Consider the following 18,933-nt stretch of genomic DNA (forward strand, 5'->3'; position numbering starts at 1 on the left):
ATGTCCAGGTTATTGTTGTCCTGAGGGGCTTAAAACTGGAAGGGAGAGAGGAAGAAAAGAAAGAAATCTACTCTTGTCCAGTATGTATATCTTCCATTTAATGGAATAGAGTAAGTATTACTTAACCAAAGCCTTATAGTTGAAAATTTTGCACCCAAAGACATAGAATCTAGCCTTGAGTGGTCCACTTGATTAATGTGTGACTAATCTTGGTCTGTAAGTCTTCTGAACCTCAGATATGAAGAAATAAACATCACACTTACAGGCTGTTATACAGTGAAATGATGGGTATGGATATAAGATATAAACATAGGAAGATTTGGTTATTCTTATTATTCTTAGCTATAGACTGGTAGTTTTTAAAAAATGAGTCAGAGACCTAGATTGTATTCCAGAAATATCACCTATTATAAAAGGAAAATAACTTATTTTTAATGTTACTTCACCTTGAAAATGGGTATAATGTCTTATCCTTATTTTTCTGATGAAATGATCTGAAAGTAACATGCTTTTTGTTCGATCTTGTTGGTTCCCGTGGAGGAGAATAGAGTCAAACTGAAAATTATTCTGTTATTATGAGTATTATTATTAACAACACAGGTATTTAGCCTAAAATGAGGGTTGCAGTTAATTTTCACGTTGAATCCCTGAACCAAATAAACAGCTGATCTGGTTGACCTGGGAGAGGCAAGACTGAGGGACTTGGAGCCCATCCATTCCTCAGTCTTCCCTCCCACAATGGGTCCTGGGGCCACTTTGTGCTTCCTTGGGCTCTGATGAAATGAGATTTATGTGAGTTATATGTCAAAATAAGGAATTTGCAGTTTATCTTCTCAGTTATCATTCTAAAAGTGAACAAATAATAAGTTAAGGAGACGAAATACAAAATATAAGGAAGGATGGGTGAGCCCATTTAATTGACATAATATGTCAGTAGATCCAAATTAAAGTTACTGTCTTACTTTGTATCACTTCTAAAAATGCTATTCCGTCACATCTGTTCCTGAATTGAATATAGAAGATAGGTCAAGTTAGACTATTGTTTAAAAATACATCTTATTAAAATAATCTAAATTTCTGTTTGAAAAAATACTACATTTTTATTGCATAGGTATGAAAGCATAAGTCATTTTGGTTTTGTGAATCTATAAAGGATATGGCCAAAATACCTAGTAATGCTGTTAATTAGTATGTAAACTGTGAGGCAGAATTAAGTAATCATTTAAAATCAAAGCTGTAGAGTTTCTATAGAGACTGATTCCTATCTAGTGTTCTTGAAAACAAAAATGTTTGCAACAAACTTCCACTTTTGTACTGTATGAGTAGATTCTCACCTGGCAGTACCTTCAACATGTTAAAAGAACTCAACACTATGGTAGCGGTGGCCTCTGACCCATTGTAGAGCAGACAAAATGAAGCAATTAATCACATCCTTCAAGATTCCAGGTTTCCTTTATGATGATGTACTTTTGAGTTTTATTCTATGTGGAACATATAGTAGTCACTCTTTTCTACAATTAGCATAGACCAGTCACAAACTCCTTGATCTCAGGATGCCTTTACCTTCTTAGAAATTATTGAGGACCACAAAGGGCTTTGGTTTATGTGAGTTACTATCATTTTCCATATTAAAAATCAAAATGGAGAAATCTATTAAATACAGGACTACAAGCACACATTCTATTAGCTGTCAGAGAGATGATGTCATCACATGTTAGGCAGCCTCGAGAAAACTTCACTGTCCCTCTTGAGATAATGAGAGTGCAAAGGGCAAATAACGTCTAATATTATTGTGAAAATAGTTTGACCTTACAGACCTCTCAAAAGTGTTTAGGAGACCACAGAAGTCCCTGGACCACCCTTTGAGAACCACTGGCATAGAAATTTTAGTGCAGAACACACAACTCTTTTTGAGTATTTGTGACCTTTTTAGTCAAACATCTGCCAAAACATTTCTGACTCACTCATTCAAATTGTGATCTGGGCCAAACAGAGACTTACTCTGTAATCCAAAACTGTGAGCCTTATATTTCCAATCCCACAACTCGAAATTATATATATTTGCTCTTGATCCAAATACTCAGGTTTAATATGTGAATCATTCCCTAGATAAGAACAGTATTTATGGTGAGTATGTGATAATTATTATGCATCTGAGATGAGACATTGACTACACAGTCAATATTTCACAAAGCTATAATTCATAGTTATCGGAATCTCTATGTGGGTCTATTTTCTGAAATCCTCAATAATATCAGTGGCTTTAGTTTCAACACATTAAGAAAAATGGATCAGAGTTAACTTGACTTTCTAGTTTTGAAAGTGTTTTTATTTTTATATTTTAACTTTTGGCATTCATGGTCCTGTGCATTTGCTTTCATTACCCAAATTGCGTTTATACCAGTGCTTAGAGGATGGAATTAATGTAATTTTGAAATATTGATTTATTGTATTTGCTGTATAGAAAATGGGATGGTAAGTGTACAAAAACCATGAAACATTTTGTTATTTTCCTGGGACAAGTGAAAAAAATTTTCTAAAATTCAGGTGACAATAGAAAATAGGATCTATAACCAAAGTAACAAGAGAGTAGAAAAATGAAGCCATTTTATCAGCCCACTGTAGTTCATGCCTTGGTGTGCAAAGTAAATGTAAATTTTAAACCACTTGAACTCATCTACTTTTTTATGCCACCAAAGTTAAGAAATAAGTAGGACTTTTCACAAGAGACTATAAAACTAAATGCCTAAGAACTGCAATCCTATTAGAGATTTTAAAGCATACAATTTATTTGGCTTTTCTATCAAGGTGAGAATAATCGGTTAAGTTTAGGCTAAGCATTCTGGAATTGACCATCAGCATCACTATGGATATCTTTTAAATGTACATAAATGATTTCATGACCATAATACATAATTTACATTTCCTTCACTTTATACCCAGTTGAAAATATGAAGCATTCTTTTGTGAATATGTATATATATACACATATATATGAGGGAATGTTAATGAAAATTACTTGCCACCATATATATATACACACACACATATATATGTATATGGGGATGTATAAGTATGTGTACTTCTGTGTATATATACTATGTGTGTACATATACTATGTATGTACACATATATATAGTGGTGTGTTACCTTCATTTGCACTGCTTACCAAGCCAGTCAGAATGTAGATAATTCATTATACACTGTTCATCTTCAGGAGATCAAGCACTCAGGCACCATCCTTTGAACGTCACAAACCACAAGTCCTTTTAGATTTAGGCCAGATGAAGCCCTTATTTCTATGAAACATTTAATCTAAGTCACACTTTTTGCCAGTGTAGAAGTTATGTTCATCACACAACCCATAAACCTTGCTGACCAAGTGTTCTGCAATATATATACATTTTATATAATGTATATAGTATAACATTATATCATTATACATATATACACATAAAAATATAATATAATTTGTAGCAAGATATAACCTTTCTCTTTTGGTAGAGTTTCCCTCCATTTTTGCAAGAAATTCTAATACACTTCAAAGGCCACCTAGCATGCTGCCAGGAGAGGATATGTGCTTTGGAATAAGAGTCCATTATTTCAACTCAATGAACATTTTATTATTTTTTAAGTGAATGAATGTGTTCAATGTTTCACATGTTTTCCTAATAGACCTCAAAATTTTTCAACAGAACCTAAGGAAGCTACTTTGAGAGAGGATGGTATGGTCCAAGAATAATATCCTACAATGCATATTTGTATCCAAAGTGGTTTATGCAGGTGTGAGCAAGTGATGTTTGTAAAAATCCTGTTGAATAGGCCACATTCTTTCAGTACACTAATTGCTGTTTAATTGGTGCCTCCAGAAAAGCTACTATTGGATGGCAGTGATCAAATCATCCTCTCTCCCGACGTGTCCACATAGAAAATTCTGTCAGGCTTCTTGTTATAAATTTAATGAAGATTGAGGGAATTCCTGCAGTACTGGTAGAAGAAATTGGTCTAGTTGAACTTTAGGCTCTGAAAGTCTAGTATTTCAATTCCTTTTGAATCAAAGATTATCTTAATACCCAGCCCTTCCCTTCATTAAGTCATGAGTGCAATGTTTCCTACATTCAAAGTGCAGTAGTAATTTGACATTTGAGGGATACACCGAGACTTTCAGAAATCTCTAAGGTTTAAATGTGTAATTGTCACTATAGCTGTTTGATTTTCTTCTCAATCACTTTTCCACCAAATCACCTGTTTCTGATGCATATTTTCACACCACAGTTTAACTGGTGCTTGAGTGTTATGGTCATATTACTGGAGGAAAAATGAATTCCTGCATATGGGATGGGACATATAAGACAACAATACAGCATTGAATTGTCCCCTTTGAGTGGCTTGCTGGGTCCCTTGCTAACTTAGCTACTAGTCCTAAATTAGCTTCTCAGTGAGTATAACACAAAATCTGTCTCAAATAATTAAATAATGCATGATGAGGCATTTAGGAGTCCTTGTTAATAGTCAGAATTACAAATGCTATATTACATACTGCTATAGTCCCAATGCCATTATTAAGAAAATATACTTATTAAAAATACTTATAGGCCAGGCGCAGTGGCTCATGCCTGTAATCCCAACACTTGAGAGGCTGAGGCAGGCGGATCACTTGAACCCAAGAGATTGAGACCAGCTTGGACAACATGGTGAAAGCCTCGTCTCTACCAAAAAAAAAAAAAAATTACCCAAGTTGAGGTGCCTGTGGTGCCAGGTACTCAGGAGGCTGAGGTGGGAGGATCACCTGAGCCTGGGGAGGTTGAGGCTGCAGTGAGCCATGATCACACCACTGCGCTCCAGCCTGAGTGACAGAGAGAGAAAGAGAGAGAGAGACCTTGTCTCAAGAAAAAAAATATATATATATATACACACACACATGCACACACACACATATATAATATATATATTATTCCATCTTTTTAAATTCACCATGATGCCACTTTATGGCATACTTAAAATAATTAGGCATATATTTACAATCTACTAGGAAAGAGAAGATAGGCAAAGAAATAGCTACTATATGAGGTAATATGTAATCAATTGTTATAAATCTTCCAAGAAAACACGTTTCTTCTCCAGCTGGGAGAATCGGGTGGGAGGCACGCCTGCTGGTTTGGATGGATGGTTATGGAATTCGGAGAACATAATAGACACTCACTGAACGTTGGCTCTGTGACCTTCTTGCTGCTTTCCTAGTCCTGACCTAAGTGAACAAAATCCAGATTCATCATTATTTGAAAATAAAATCTCTATCTCAGACATATCAGAACTTTCCTGAGTTCTCTGTCCTAGCTTACTGGAATAATTTGGCAATGAGTCATACCTCATTGCAAAATTTCATGTTAATCAGTTTCCAGGTAAAAATTCTTATTTTTAAACATCCTTTTCAAGTGATTAGGAGTCTTGGGCTTTGTTTTGATTTTTAACCTCTAACTACAAAACTAAACACGTATACTTGCTTTCAGAAATGTATTCCAAGCTAATATACTCCCCTGCCTTTCATCCAGTTACGGAGGTGTGGCTAAGACAAATGGTTTTACTTTACCCCTCCACGAAAGACAAGGTAGAAGAATTGGAGTGTAGTTTGGAAAAAAGTTTGTTTTAGTTTATTTTTTCATATTTTCCTCCAAGCGAGGCTGAAATCTTCTTTGGTAAACAAGAGGAATGAAAGGGTGTGTATTCACAGCACATCGAGAGGAAGTAACCCTCATCCCCATTTTCTCACCTTTTTGTATTTTTCAAGGGCTTACTCTTTATTTCCTACAGAGCTTAAATTTTATTTATGTATGTATTTATTTATTTATTTTTTATGTTTTATTTATTTATTTATTTATTTATTTTTTGAGACAAAGTCTTGCTCGGTTGCCCAGGCTGGAGTGCAGTGATGCCATCTTGGCTCACTGCAACCTCTGCCTCCTGGGTTCAAGCAGTTCTCCTGCCCTAGCCTCCCAAGTAACTGGGATTACAGGTTCACACTGCCACACCCAGCTACTTTTTTTGTGTGTATTTTAGTAGAGATGGGGTTTCACTGTGTTGCCCAGGCTGGTCTCAAACTCCTGAGCTCAGGCAATCTACCCTCCTTGGCCTCCCAAAATGCTAGGATTACAGGCGTGAGCCACCACACCAGGCCAAAATTTCTTTTATCATCCCCACACAAACTATAGAACTCAAAACCCTGTTCTGTCTTGCCTCTTAATCATGTGTTGTTCTGCTGGGACCCCTGGGTTGGAAATATTTGCCCATCACCATATCTAGATCTGGCATATCCGGGTCCTATACTGATCAGTTTGGAGGAAAGTCGGTGTGGGGGATTGTAATTCCCACCCCTTCCTGGGATGGTCTGGGCCTCATTCCTTTGCTCTTTACATCCTTAGATCCACTGTGCCCCTGTGTATCTCTTGTTCTTGGGGCTGAAATCACAGCCCTTAAGCACATCACAAAGACGTCAAAATGCACAGGAGTATAAATTGTGTCAAATGAGCACGTGGTTCTGGAACTGGTCCATTTTGTACATCACCTCATTTCTTTGCTTTGTGGGCCTGCAGGGCTTTGGAAGTAAATTGGTGCTACAGCAACTTCCACTTAATTTGCTCAGTGGTTAAATTGATCTATCTCTTTTATTTGATCGGATCTCCAGGAACCGAATCATTTGCATTGATTTATTGATTGGTGCTATGTTTTCACCATTAGTTTTGATCACTTTCAGCTGTTAATATTGGATAATTCAATCAGGATTGATTGGCCTTACCATTGAAGGCAGAAAGTTAATCACGTAGGACACAAACAGGACATGGCTAAGCTAACCTCAGTTTGTTATTCTCCTCTTTCTCCCTTCCAAATCCCCCCCCCACCCAATCATCTATGCGGTAGCAAAAAGATTAGAGTTTTTGTTAAGCAAAGGAGGGAGGTTGCAGTTGTATAGCATTCATAATGCGTCTAAAGGTAAGATAGTTTTATTTGGCTTTTTAATAAAATTAATCTAAAAATTAAGCAAGCATACAGAAAGATAAGCACGATTATCACAATGAACTCATTTGGACTAAATGAGTAAATGCATTTTCAATTACCCATTTTGTACCAATAAATGCCTAATCTGTGTGTGCATGCTTGGAGGCACAACCTGGGCTCACCTTTTTCTAAATTTGGCCCTTCCTGTTTCACCATGTGTCCTGGTAGTCAAATTTTGAAGAATCAAGTGGTTAATGTGACTGAAGTAAGGGCAACAGAGGTAATTGCAATAAGCTAAAACCACTTTATTTGCATTTGAATTGTTTCTACAGCACCCCAGCTCAGTTTTTAAAAATTCTCCATCCATTAATTTCTTGATGTTCATATTGATGGCTGGTTTTTGCTATTAAAAGAGGGAGCACCACCTCTTCATTCTAGGACTCGTTCCCTCCTCAAACAGCCCTGTTGTTAGCGAGCTGCCATTACATTATTTTTTTGTCTGGCCCAGAGTTGACGACAGATGGCCATCTCCAAACTGCCATCAGTGCGGCTTTATGGAGCATCCAGCCAGGGTGTACTGAAGAGCACTGTGGCCAGTTCTGCAGCCCCCTCCCTCCCACCCCCTGGAAATGTTCATCACCTCTGCCACATTCTGCTTTGGCTGGGCTCTGCTGGCCCTGCCATCTTCCATGTCGCCAAGACAGCCTGCTGCCGTAGCACCGGAAGATCTGCCTCCATTAGGAAGGACAGACTGCATGTGACTGTCTCATAAAGACAGAGCTCTGTCTCAGCGTCTTTGTAGTTGGATCCTTTGGAGAGATCCGGAAATCCAAATTTCCAAAACATTCTGCAATCTAGAGAGGCACATGGAATTGCCACATGTTTCTATTTTAGATGTTTGCACCACACATGGATCAGTTTCCTCACATTAGTAGAGACAAAGTGGCAAAAATAGACCCTTTATGTTTACAGACTTTCCTCTAACAATTGGGAAATGCCACTTCCATATCCAGCTGTTGTGACAATCAGGGTAAGAAAGATAGTAATTATGGGCTTCCACTATAAATCCCCTGAAATGAGCAAAGAATCCATTCCAGCGTCTTCCTGATCCATCAATGTGGCGATCCCTCGGACAGCCGGGTGAAATGAGCTGCTGCTGTGCATTTGGAGAAAGATTGATAGGCTGCTCTTGATCGAGTTTGCTAAGGCCAGGCAGCTTCAGAGCCAAACGTGTATTTTAAGAGGAATTCACATTTGTATCCTTTATTGTTATATTTGCAGCCAATCTACAGCTTGGAACAGGCTCTGCCCTGCAGCTATGGAGTAAGTTTCCCTTATTGGAGAGAGAGTAGTGTTCTGTAAAAGCCGGAGATGTGGCGGCGAGATGAATAGTGCTTAAAAGCTGTGCTTGCGGTGCTGTCATTTAGAACAGCAACTCCGAGGCTTTAAACGGGAGTGAAAGGCAGGGTAAACGAGTCCTTTAATAGTGGTGAAATTTTAAACTGCCTAAAATAACAGGTCTCCTTCATTGATAACTTCATTGAATGAGTGAGTGGAAACTAACTGGCCAGGAACTGCTTTCCCATAGGAGGGCCAAGTTTGCAAAAGTGGAGCTTTTTCCTTGGGCCCCTCCATGTCTGGGAGGGCAGCTTCTTTTCTGTGTGATCCCTGCCCCTGCATTGATAGCAGCTCCTGGCTGGCAGAAGACCATCCTTCATTGGAAACCCAAAGCGCTCCTAAAAGATTTCCTTTTTCACTTTGCCAAAACTTAATTTTATAATTGTCTGACTTACACCACTGGGCACATCTGCTAAGCTTGTGTGCCTTCTAGACATATAAAAGGCTACTGTGATACCATTAAATATCAGCAGTGTGCTTTGCTGTGCTTGGAGTTTATAAGGGTGAAAGGTGATTGTGCAGGAAAATGGAACAGTATATTTGCTGTGAGACAGACACCAAGGCTTCACTCCCATACTCAGTTATAATTCATGACAGTACTGGTGGGAAGCCCTTATCCCTCTGTGGAGTTAATACATCTCCACGGAAGCCTGCTGAGAGCACCCTGCGTCCCCCCCCCACCATCTGTGCGCTCACTTCCTAGCTCTCTCCTCTCTTTCACTCTCTCTGTTACTTTTTCCTGAGATCTCTTGGTGTTAGTATTGTCAGACTGCTACTGAATTGTAAAGGTGATTCTCCAAAGCAGAATTGTCGTTTAACTAGGGGAAGAGCTGGGGAGAATGCCCTACAGCATTGTTCATTGTCTCATTTAGAAAATGTCGATTAAAAATTAGAGAAGCAGCAATGCCTTAAACCCATCACTGACTCAGAGCCGAGGCTGTGCTGCTAATCATCAATTAGTAAGAGGTACCCACGGCCTGAGTGTGGATGGAGGCCAGGGACACAAAACAAGGTGTGCATCGCAACCCAAACTAACCCTGTGCTGAACCTGAGTTTAGTGTCCTGGAAGTCAAACTTGAGTGAGACCAAGGTCCGGAGAGCTGCTTGCCCACTCTGTCCATTGGCCTGGGCCAGCCAGTGGCATGAGTGCCAATCCAGACCCCACATGCTGGCCCCATCTGCCATGCGATGCCACCTACTCTGAGGACCAGAGCTAATTGCCTTGGAGCTACCCAAGTCTCAGTTCAAAATGATCAAACCCCTGGGTTGTTCAGAACTTCACTTAAAAGAGCAGTGGTGATTTGTGTGATGCAAGCTACAGTCTAAAGTGAAAGAAGCCAAGATGGCCACATTGTTGCAGCCCAGAGCTGGCAGAGGGTCACAGAAATAGGTGGTTTGTTCCCACTCTGTCCTATCCCCTTGTGTTCTCTCCCGCCTCCCCCGCCCTCTGCCCTCCCACTTTCTGCTGGGAGCCCAGAAGGTGATGGGACATGCGGAGGGCGTGTGCTGAAACAAAGGATGAAACTGCACCTTGTTCATAGCCGACCCAAGATTAATTTGCAACGTTTCATAGTATGTGTTCTTGCCATACTCCATTGTTAGTACTCCTTTTAAAAGGTAAATCAAATCCGGGTCTGAAATACCAGTGTATGCATTTAACAGATGTGATGCCATAGGGGCCCTACTGTGTTATAAGCTGCAGAAATCGCCTTTTTATGCCTTAGACTCCACTTATTCCAAAGAGGCTTTAGAACTGCAGCGGAGGGGTGAGAGGTCATGCATTAAGACAGCGGCACCCACGCGTAATTCCGCCTCGCGTGTAATTGGCTCACGGTCTCAATCTGATGTTTGGGTGGCATTAGTCACATCGTTTCGTTCATCCTCCAAAGGAAAAGTAGGGCAAGAATGGCTGTGCTCACTGTCCAGGTTTTCTTGGGTGAAAGATCACTTTGAGATGACACAGCTGAGTAGTCAGCCTGAAATCCTGGTTGGTATTTTATTAATTTTGCACCAAGATAAATCCTGAAATTCTGACAAACTCCATGACAGGTGAAATTCCTTCTTGCAGAATCTGCGCAGCAAGAGGCTGCTCATTTCGTTCTGTTCCGAGGCAGGCAACAGGAGGGCAGCTTTATAATCAGCCCTCAAAGGACCCCCAGCCGCCCCAGAGTCTCGGGCTGATTGAATAACTCCTGGGCCTCTTCCCCTAGGCCTCCATCAGCGGGGGTCCTGTGGAAAGCAATCTCCCGCAGACTGGCACTGAAGTGAGCTTTAAACCACCATTTTCTGCTCTCCAGAGGAGCCCGGAGTACTAAAAGATAGATGGACTGCAGATATTTTATGAGAAACTGTCAGAAGAAGAGCAGAGTAAATGTTTTTTTTTCTTCTTCTTCTTTGAGTCACACACTACATCACTGTTGAATTTCTCCCAGAATCTTTTACATTTCAAGTGAGAAATTAATTGGTTGCTAACCTTTAATTCCCCCCTCCCTCTTCTTCGTTGTCTTCCTCCTTTTTTTTTTCTTAAATATTCACACAGAGGCCCTCTGCTTAACCACAGTTGCAGAAAATCAGTACCATTTGCAATGAAATATTTATAATGACAGAATGAAAAATTGGATTCATTTTCTGGACTGTAGCCGAACAGTCTGCAACTTTGGTGCGGCATTGTTTAGCATCGCTCATTCCTCCCTTTCATTGGCATCGTTTTCGGAAACATACCGCACCGGACTCTCACCTATGCTTTGGAGGGATGCCTACCAAAACACAGAGCCTGTTTTTAGTCTTAAAAAAAAAAATAGAGGAGAAAGGCACATGTTTGTGTTGTGCTGCTATGTGGGGGGCACGCGGATGTGGCCTATAAAAAGGTAGAGAGGACGTGAACTCTGTCAAAAGGAAGGGCGTGCTTGCTCTGTAGGGAAGAGATGGGAGAAGTTTATAAGGAATACAGAAGACAGTCTGGCCTGGACTTCGTAGCAGAGCACAAATAGCAATCAGCGTGCGATCGTATCTTGGGGCAGATTTATAAGGGGAAGGGGAAGGCAGAACGGAGGTGTGTAAATACACGTTGAATATCATAGCGCACTTTCTTTCTTCCCCTCAGTGTTTGCTGTGTAGGCTTTCCTTGCCATGTGACCCATGTATTCAGAGCTGCCTCCTAACCCGGGCTGATTATTGCATTTTTTAAGAGATAAGAGGTGAAAGGATTTTGCTAGGACAGCCCACTGTTGTACTTTAAACAATTATGCCTCACAAGTGCGAGAGCCACAACAATACACTGACTCTTATTACAGGGCTGGTTGGATTTGTAGCAGGTTTCCTGGGCAGTACCTTTGGGTCTAGCAAATAAGTTTGTACTCACTACTCCGCAGACAGGCCCAAAGAGCCTGCCTGTTTCGTCGCCCTCCATTGGAATACAACAAGGGATTTTACCCTATGAGAGGGCCATCCCAGGCCTCTGTGTTAACTTTTTTTTGTCCTTTCTTGGAACACTGGGTTTAATTCGTTTTAGTGTTGTTTTATGTTTATGGTTTTTCAAAAGTGAAAATAGTTCTAAGTAGATTCAAGCATCAATACAAATAGCCTCAAATTCCAATGTTGGAGGTTTTCTTCACTGAATTTGCATCATGCATTGCCAACTCCACAAGATCAATAATCCATATTTTATTATATAATAAAGGCTACCCGTAAGTGAATTGGCTCATTCATCCCATCTGATTAGCCCTATTGTATTCATGGAGAGAAAAAAGAACACAAACTTACCCTCACCAATGTATTGCATCATTTGGATATAAAAAGCTTCCAGCACTATTAAACAATTGCATAAGGATAAGAGATAACTCATTTCAATATTTGTTTACCCTAAGAAGAATATGACTCCTATCATCCTGCGGTTTTTGGTGACAACTTCAAGTTTCACATCCACTACATGGAACTGGTCTCCGGTCAGCCTGGTCTGAGCACCCTTTAACAAGTCTTTCTTCCAACCAACAGCAAGAATCCCACTCCAAAATTCTGAAAAACAACTGGGATAAACAGTCTTTTTCTTTTATAACCCTTGGAGAGATTCACCTTTTACTTACCCTAAGGCCGTTTCCTCTTATTCATCCACGGATTACCATTTTCAAGGTTTCTGAACGCTCACTGTATTCTCTGAAGCAAAATCTTAGCACAGGTTTGTGCTCACTAAGGTGATGAGAAACTGAGCAGGAAAGGAGTGGTTCATTACTGGGATCTCTCAAGATCATCATGCTTAGTTTAACTTGCGGGTGACACATACTTTCTCAGAGGCTTGGAGTTTTTATACAGGCTTCCAGATTGTCTTTTCATGGCATTCCAAAAAAAATGATTTTGAAAAATATGCTGACAGTTCAGCATGAAATGATGTGTGTTCTGACACACACTGCATTGTAGCTTAGGAATCTAGCCTGAAGTAATTTTTCTGTAGCGTTTCTGTGACTCTGATTAAGGGGAGAAAAAGAAGTTTCCTTTAAAGCGTATGTTTTAGGATGTGACAATAACTTTTCTCCTGCGCAGTGCATGGATTCAGTAGACTGTTTCCACTTAACCCTTATTATTGTTTTCTTTCTTGAGTGCCAGGGTTAAGGGGAAGAAATTTTTTCTTCCATTAGTTTTTCAACAACTTAGGTGAGTCTGAAATATATACCCAAGTAAATGGGAACTGTAATAGTGGTGTGTTCAGAATCAATCTCCTCTGCAGACCAGGCAAGGAACATTGAATAGCGTTCATTTATGTACTGCCAGATGTATTTCTGCATGTGACTGGGCTGGCCAAACCGCTTGGAACGCTTTTCAGTGTTATTAAGCAGACTCACAGGAGCAACAGGACTCGTGACAGAAGTAAAGAGCCCGGTGGCAGGAGTCCTTGGTGAAGGAAAGTTGCACGGAAAGGGAAGCACCACAATGCAGACTCTATTTTAGTATCTGAGCTAACAACTCTCTGGGAATATTTCTCTTCCTCTTGTCCAGCCCCTGTGTGTTGTGGCTGGTTTGCATTTGTGTTTGAAGTGCCAGGCGGTTTAATGAAGTTATTCTTTTATAAATTTTGCAACACTGAAGCAAGCATGAGGGCTTTAAATTAGAATAAGTGCCACTTCTGTGTGGCAGGTTCCTTTGAGGACTGATTAGAATGAGGCCTCCCGTTGCCTGGCCCTTTATGCATGGCAGTGTTGCTGTGTGTTCTTGTTTACGGCTCACCTTTGAATTTGCATGAGTTTGCACCATGCCTGCCGCCTGGCCTTCTGTTAGTCAGGACTGTCTTTCTTTCAGGATCATGTTAAATAATACTTCACTTTAAAGAGATTTTTTAAATTATATTGCTTTATTGTAATGAATTAAAATTAACTTGGAGTAGCAAATTATTTAAGGATGTGAGGGTTATAGATTACTCTCACCATAGCTACAGCACATCTCTGTGTGGAGGAATTAAAGGGTTCTCTTTCCAGTAGCTCTGTGCACCATAAGGGGTGAGGAAACTGTCCCACAGAGACCTAGAAGTAAAGCCAGAAAAGGTGCCCAGAAAGTGAGAGGAGAATGGGAACTTCACGTTGTGAGTTTCTGAAGCAAATAGAAGCTCTTCTTGGCAGGGCGGAGAGTGGGGGCAGCTCTGCAATTTTAAGACCTTAAAAGGTATAAGACAATGGGAAATCATGGACAAGAAAGAATAAAAACATATCTTAAGAACAGGTTTAATAGAGAATGGGAAATGCACTCAACCATTCCTGACTTCTTTGTGCCTGTATGAACTTGCTAATAAACCAGGATGATTTTAGGGAGTGGGGAGGGATCGTTAAAGAAAGAGACCTGAAACTTTCGACAATGCACAGTAACATACAGGGAAAAGGGAAAGAAAAGCAAGCACACAGGCAAAATTTTTAAAAAGCACCAAATTTGAGTGTGAAATGTTTTCTCCTCTCTCCAAACTCGGATTTTTTATTTAAAGTGGGGGCAACCAAACAGAATTGGGCCCGTGGAATACTTGCATTTTTAAAGGACTTGCTTAGAACTTAAAACAAGAGTTACTTGGGGCTCGTTCTAATTGCATTCTCCATGCAGGAATAAGTCCCCGGAGAGACAGAAAGATCAAAGGCAAACACCAGGAATTTTACCTGTAGAAGCAATGCATCTATGTAACTCTTTTTATTGCCCTGCACAACACTCACTTGTTTAGGCATGGAAATGGACACACGCACATGCGTATTCCCGCGCGCGTGCACACACGCACACACACGCGTACACGCGCACACACACGCGTGCACACACGCACACACACGCGTACATGCGCACACACACGCGTGCACACACGCACACGCGTACACGCGCACACACGCGTACACGCGCACACACACGCGCGCACACACGCGTACACGCGCACATACGCATGCATACACACAAGAATTCAGGAGGTGACTCATACTTAACATAGTTTATCTAAATTAATACATTGTCCTTTCACAGTTTTATTTTTATATATCTTTACTAAAACATATGCCATACTAGACAAGCTTTTTTTTTCTTTTCTTTTCTTTTCTTTTTTTTTTTTTTTTTTTTTTGGCTTATGGTGGGGAAAGATGTTTTTCTGTTATTCTTAATGATTTGTAACATGTTTGACTTACTCTTAATGTGAGTTTACCTCCTAGGGAGTGTGGCAGTGTTTTTAATAAAAGAAATAATACACTACAAGACTACAAGGAAGTGGCATTTCTTTTGCTTTTTGCCCAAGTTCAATAAACTATTTTTCATAATTATTGGAATTTGGTTGAAGGGAATCTGTGTCCCTATCAAGTGGAAAAGCAGAAAGAGTCTTGGCTCCCTCCTTCTTCCTACAAAGGTTACCCTTTGAATATAAATTACAACACCCTGTGCTTCTCCCATTCTAATCAGATGACCTTTTGAATCTGGTGGACCAGAGTTTAAATCCTAAGCCTGCCAGTCAGTTTTTAAATCAATGCCCTGCTCCACCATCTTTCAGTGTATAACTAAATTTCAATGGATTTCAAACACGGAAGTGAAGTAAATGATGCCAGTGGAATCTTGCAGCTGACTGCAAAACAGCCAAACTTAACTCTGAGATCTTGGCTAAGTGATATGATTATAGTTAATTTCGCTAACTAAATTTTCTTCAAAAACCTTCAGGGCTTCAAAATCTAAGAGGAAAGGGAGGAGTTAGAATTTTGTAATGTTTGTAAGAGGCCATTTCTGAGCAATTATCAATTTAAGCTTCCATTATTTGCCGCTAATTACTACACAAGGCTGTTAAATATTTAGCAGAAGTTTGTTTAATTGCATTTGACTGGGAAGGGGATGCTTGATAGCTTCAGCAGCAAGAGTTGGTTGTGTGCACCGAGAGCTGGCAGAGAGGAAATTTGTATTCGCCCAGGATGAACACATTACAGTGTCAGACAAGCCTCCTTTTTTCTTCCTCCCAAAGATTTATTTATCTTTAAGGTATCTAAAATTAGAGCACGAAGAAGGGGCACTACTCACGGATGTAAAATTGGAAGGAGGTCATTCTTAACCTTGTTTACAGATGTTCTAGTTTAGAAAGCGCCAGTGTGATAAATTAAACATTACAGGGGAAAAAAATGAAAGCTTAGCAACAACTGGCACATGGACACATCTGTCTGTGAAGCACTGACTTAATCCCTGAATATCTTATTAGGCAGTATTGCCCATCAAAGCCTTCTGTCCCACAATACGCTGGAATCCTGCAATTCCAGAATCTTGAGTGAAATCTTTCCACTCTCCCTCTCACTGGCTTTGTATAGTTTGATTTAAATTTTCTGCTGGCTTCTTGCATGGAAACAGACAGCTCAATTCATTGTTTTCTTTTAAAAATAAACATTGTACTCTTTAATATATTTCCCAGTGGCCATTTTGCTCTTTTTAGCCTGTTCTTCCCATTCGGCACCGTTTTCCCCCACTCTCGGTGTAGTAGATAGTGCACGCTATTGTCAGTCCCAGAGAGGGACATTTTCAAGCTTGTCGGGTATGCATAACAGATAGGGGTCAGCTTGCAACGAAAATTTTACTACTGTTTTTAAGTTCTTAATGGAAAATGGGATTGTCACAATGTTAACATTTCCCATGTGTGATGTCACAGTAGAATTTGTCCTTTGGAAGCTGGTGGACTGACGGGCTTGTTTTATATCTCCAAAATGTTTAATTGTCGAAATACTAGGAATTGTTCTGTTAGCTGCTGGGACTTTGCATTATTTAAATAATTAGTCTTTGCTCAGGCTTCTGAAGACTCACATTAGACTAAGGCTAAGCTAGGTATTCTTGGTACATGGTAACCGCCATGGGCTTTTCCAGCTTAGCTTGATATGGCAGAAAATAGCAAAATGTGGCTAAAATAGCTTTTTTGAACTGACTCCCCACCTCGCTGCACAGCTGGACATATCTGCAGCTCCACCAGATGCTTCAGCTTCTATGCAGTTCCTGCCCTCTGTCCCCTGGCCTCTCAGCTTTGCTGCTGCTCTTCCCTCTACTTCGGGAGCCATTCTCTCCCTTTTTACCTCTGCCTCCTCATCTCTCTTGCACCAGGCAGATGTGACTACTCCAAGAACAGAGCTTCTCACATAAGGTGAAGGGCCCTTCCTCTGTCCTAGAGCACCCTGTCTCTCCAGGTAGAAGGTTTGGGCTGTAGCAATGAGTGTCCTTTATCTGGACAGCTGGCCCAGCCGTAGGACTAACTCTAAGACCTTGAGCGTTGGCTTCAACCCTCTGGGACTTAATTTTCTCTTCTATAAAATAAGATACTGGACCAGATGCTGCTAGGTACCACCCCCAACCCCCCAGCTCTGAAACCAATTTTTTCTTTCTCTGCAGCATTACTTACAGGTGTAGTTGATTCACCTGCCATTGAGTCTAGACCAACAAGTTGAGGATGATGGCTCTGTAGTTCTTTCAAAGTAGATAGTTGTTTCCATTCCCCAAACACTGATTTCCTGAGTCTAATATTTGGGTCCCTTTAAACATTATTAGATTGTAAATATCCCTAAAGCAGCATTGATTGATTGCCACTAAAACGTACCATCTTTGTTCATCGATGGTACATGGATGGTCTTGATAAGTCACTAAAAGAATGAACACTTCTGGAAATACTTGGTTCTTCACTTAAACAGTGCCATTTATTATGTATCTCAAAGAATTCTTTCTACAGTTCCTGTACACTTGCCCACGTTCACCCCTTGACTACATTTTACTGCAGTACAGTATATATTTACTGCAGTACAGTCTCATGTGGTATGTATGTGTCCCTTTGCAATTCTCATTTTCAGGTGGGGAAGATACCATCTTAGAATGAAGACCAAGTAGCATACTCAAGCATGGTATAGCAAGCTCAATGTGTTTTCAATACAAAGTCAATTCAAAACAATTATATGTCTTCCTTATAACCACCTGTTCCTGTATCTGACCTCTAATTTAAACCTGTCAATAACAAGACAGGTCATTAACAAGACCTCCTCGTTACAGCTATTTAACACACCTCATAGATCACCATTTCTTCTTCCCCTTTAGACCAGTTCTTCCCTGCAGATTCTTCAGATCCCTTTAATGCAGAACTCTCCTTGTCTCCCAGCTTTCATTTATTCATGCTCAAATGTGTTTCAAACAGTATAAGCCAGTGTTCCTCAATATCTCCGTGGTGGGAGAGATGCTTCCCACCAAGAGATATGTGGCAGTGTCAGGGGACATTTCTGTTTGTCACAACTGGGAAGATGCCACTAGCATGTTGGCGATAGTGACCAAGGATGCTGCTAAACATCCTACAATGTCCAGGACAACCCCCTTGAACAAAAAGAATTGCCCAGCTCCAAATGTCAGTAGTGCTGAGGCTGGGAAACCCTGCTTGTGTAAGGCAGGCCCCACTGGCTTTCTGAAATCTATTTTCAGGCTTCTTTCTGGAACCAAGCGGGTGAATGGGATGTGTTTTATATAATGACTGAGAAATGGTGTACTGGATGGTCTTCTAGGTTGCTTTGAATGAGATGGATGAACTTTATACTATAGTTACATGGTCTAGTGTTTGGAACATAAACTGATCAACATGCCAGTGTCCTCATCCATCAGGATTATCTCGGATCACCCTTTTTCTGGACATAGTTAGCACAAATGTCCAGAGAACAACAACAAAAATGTCCTTCAGTGAGGTTTATTAGAATGTGAAATTGTTTCCTATGGGAGATATGATAGAAACTCATTGCCAGAATCATTCTAAACTGGCCTAGTGTGTAAACTTTACCAAACAATTATGTTCCTACAAGGGGACAAACGAAATGCCCTAATAGTCCTTTTCCTTCTTTAATATCTTGTATTCTTCTGATCGCTTCTGATGATGCCATTTCACCTTTTGCTTTAATATAGCTTAGTGTCATCCAGAAAATGCTTTGAGATGTCACACCAAGCCCATGTGAACTGTTAAATGTCAAAAGAAAATGCATCAGTGTCTCTGTAAGTTCATGGTGATGACATTACCATATGAAAAAATAAAAAGGGAAATTCTGTCCGTGCAAACAT

The 18,933-nt window shown here is 40.3% G+C and overlaps 1 protein-coding gene across 4 annotated transcripts in view; it reads left to right on the forward strand.

The window, feature by feature from the left end:
- The window catches only part of ZNF521 (zinc finger protein 521), a 294,684-nt gene that overhangs the window by 267,801 nt on the left and 7,950 nt on the right, over positions 1-18,933 (forward strand). The gene's annotated exons all lie outside the window — the stretch shown is intronic.

The sequence above is a fragment of the Trachypithecus francoisi genome, unplaced genomic scaffold (genome assembly GCF_009764315.1).
Source record: "Trachypithecus francoisi isolate TF-2019V2 unplaced genomic scaffold, Tfra_2.0 Lachesis_group19, whole genome shotgun sequence".
Classification (NCBI taxonomy): domain Eukaryota; kingdom Metazoa; phylum Chordata; class Mammalia; order Primates; family Cercopithecidae; genus Trachypithecus; species Trachypithecus francoisi.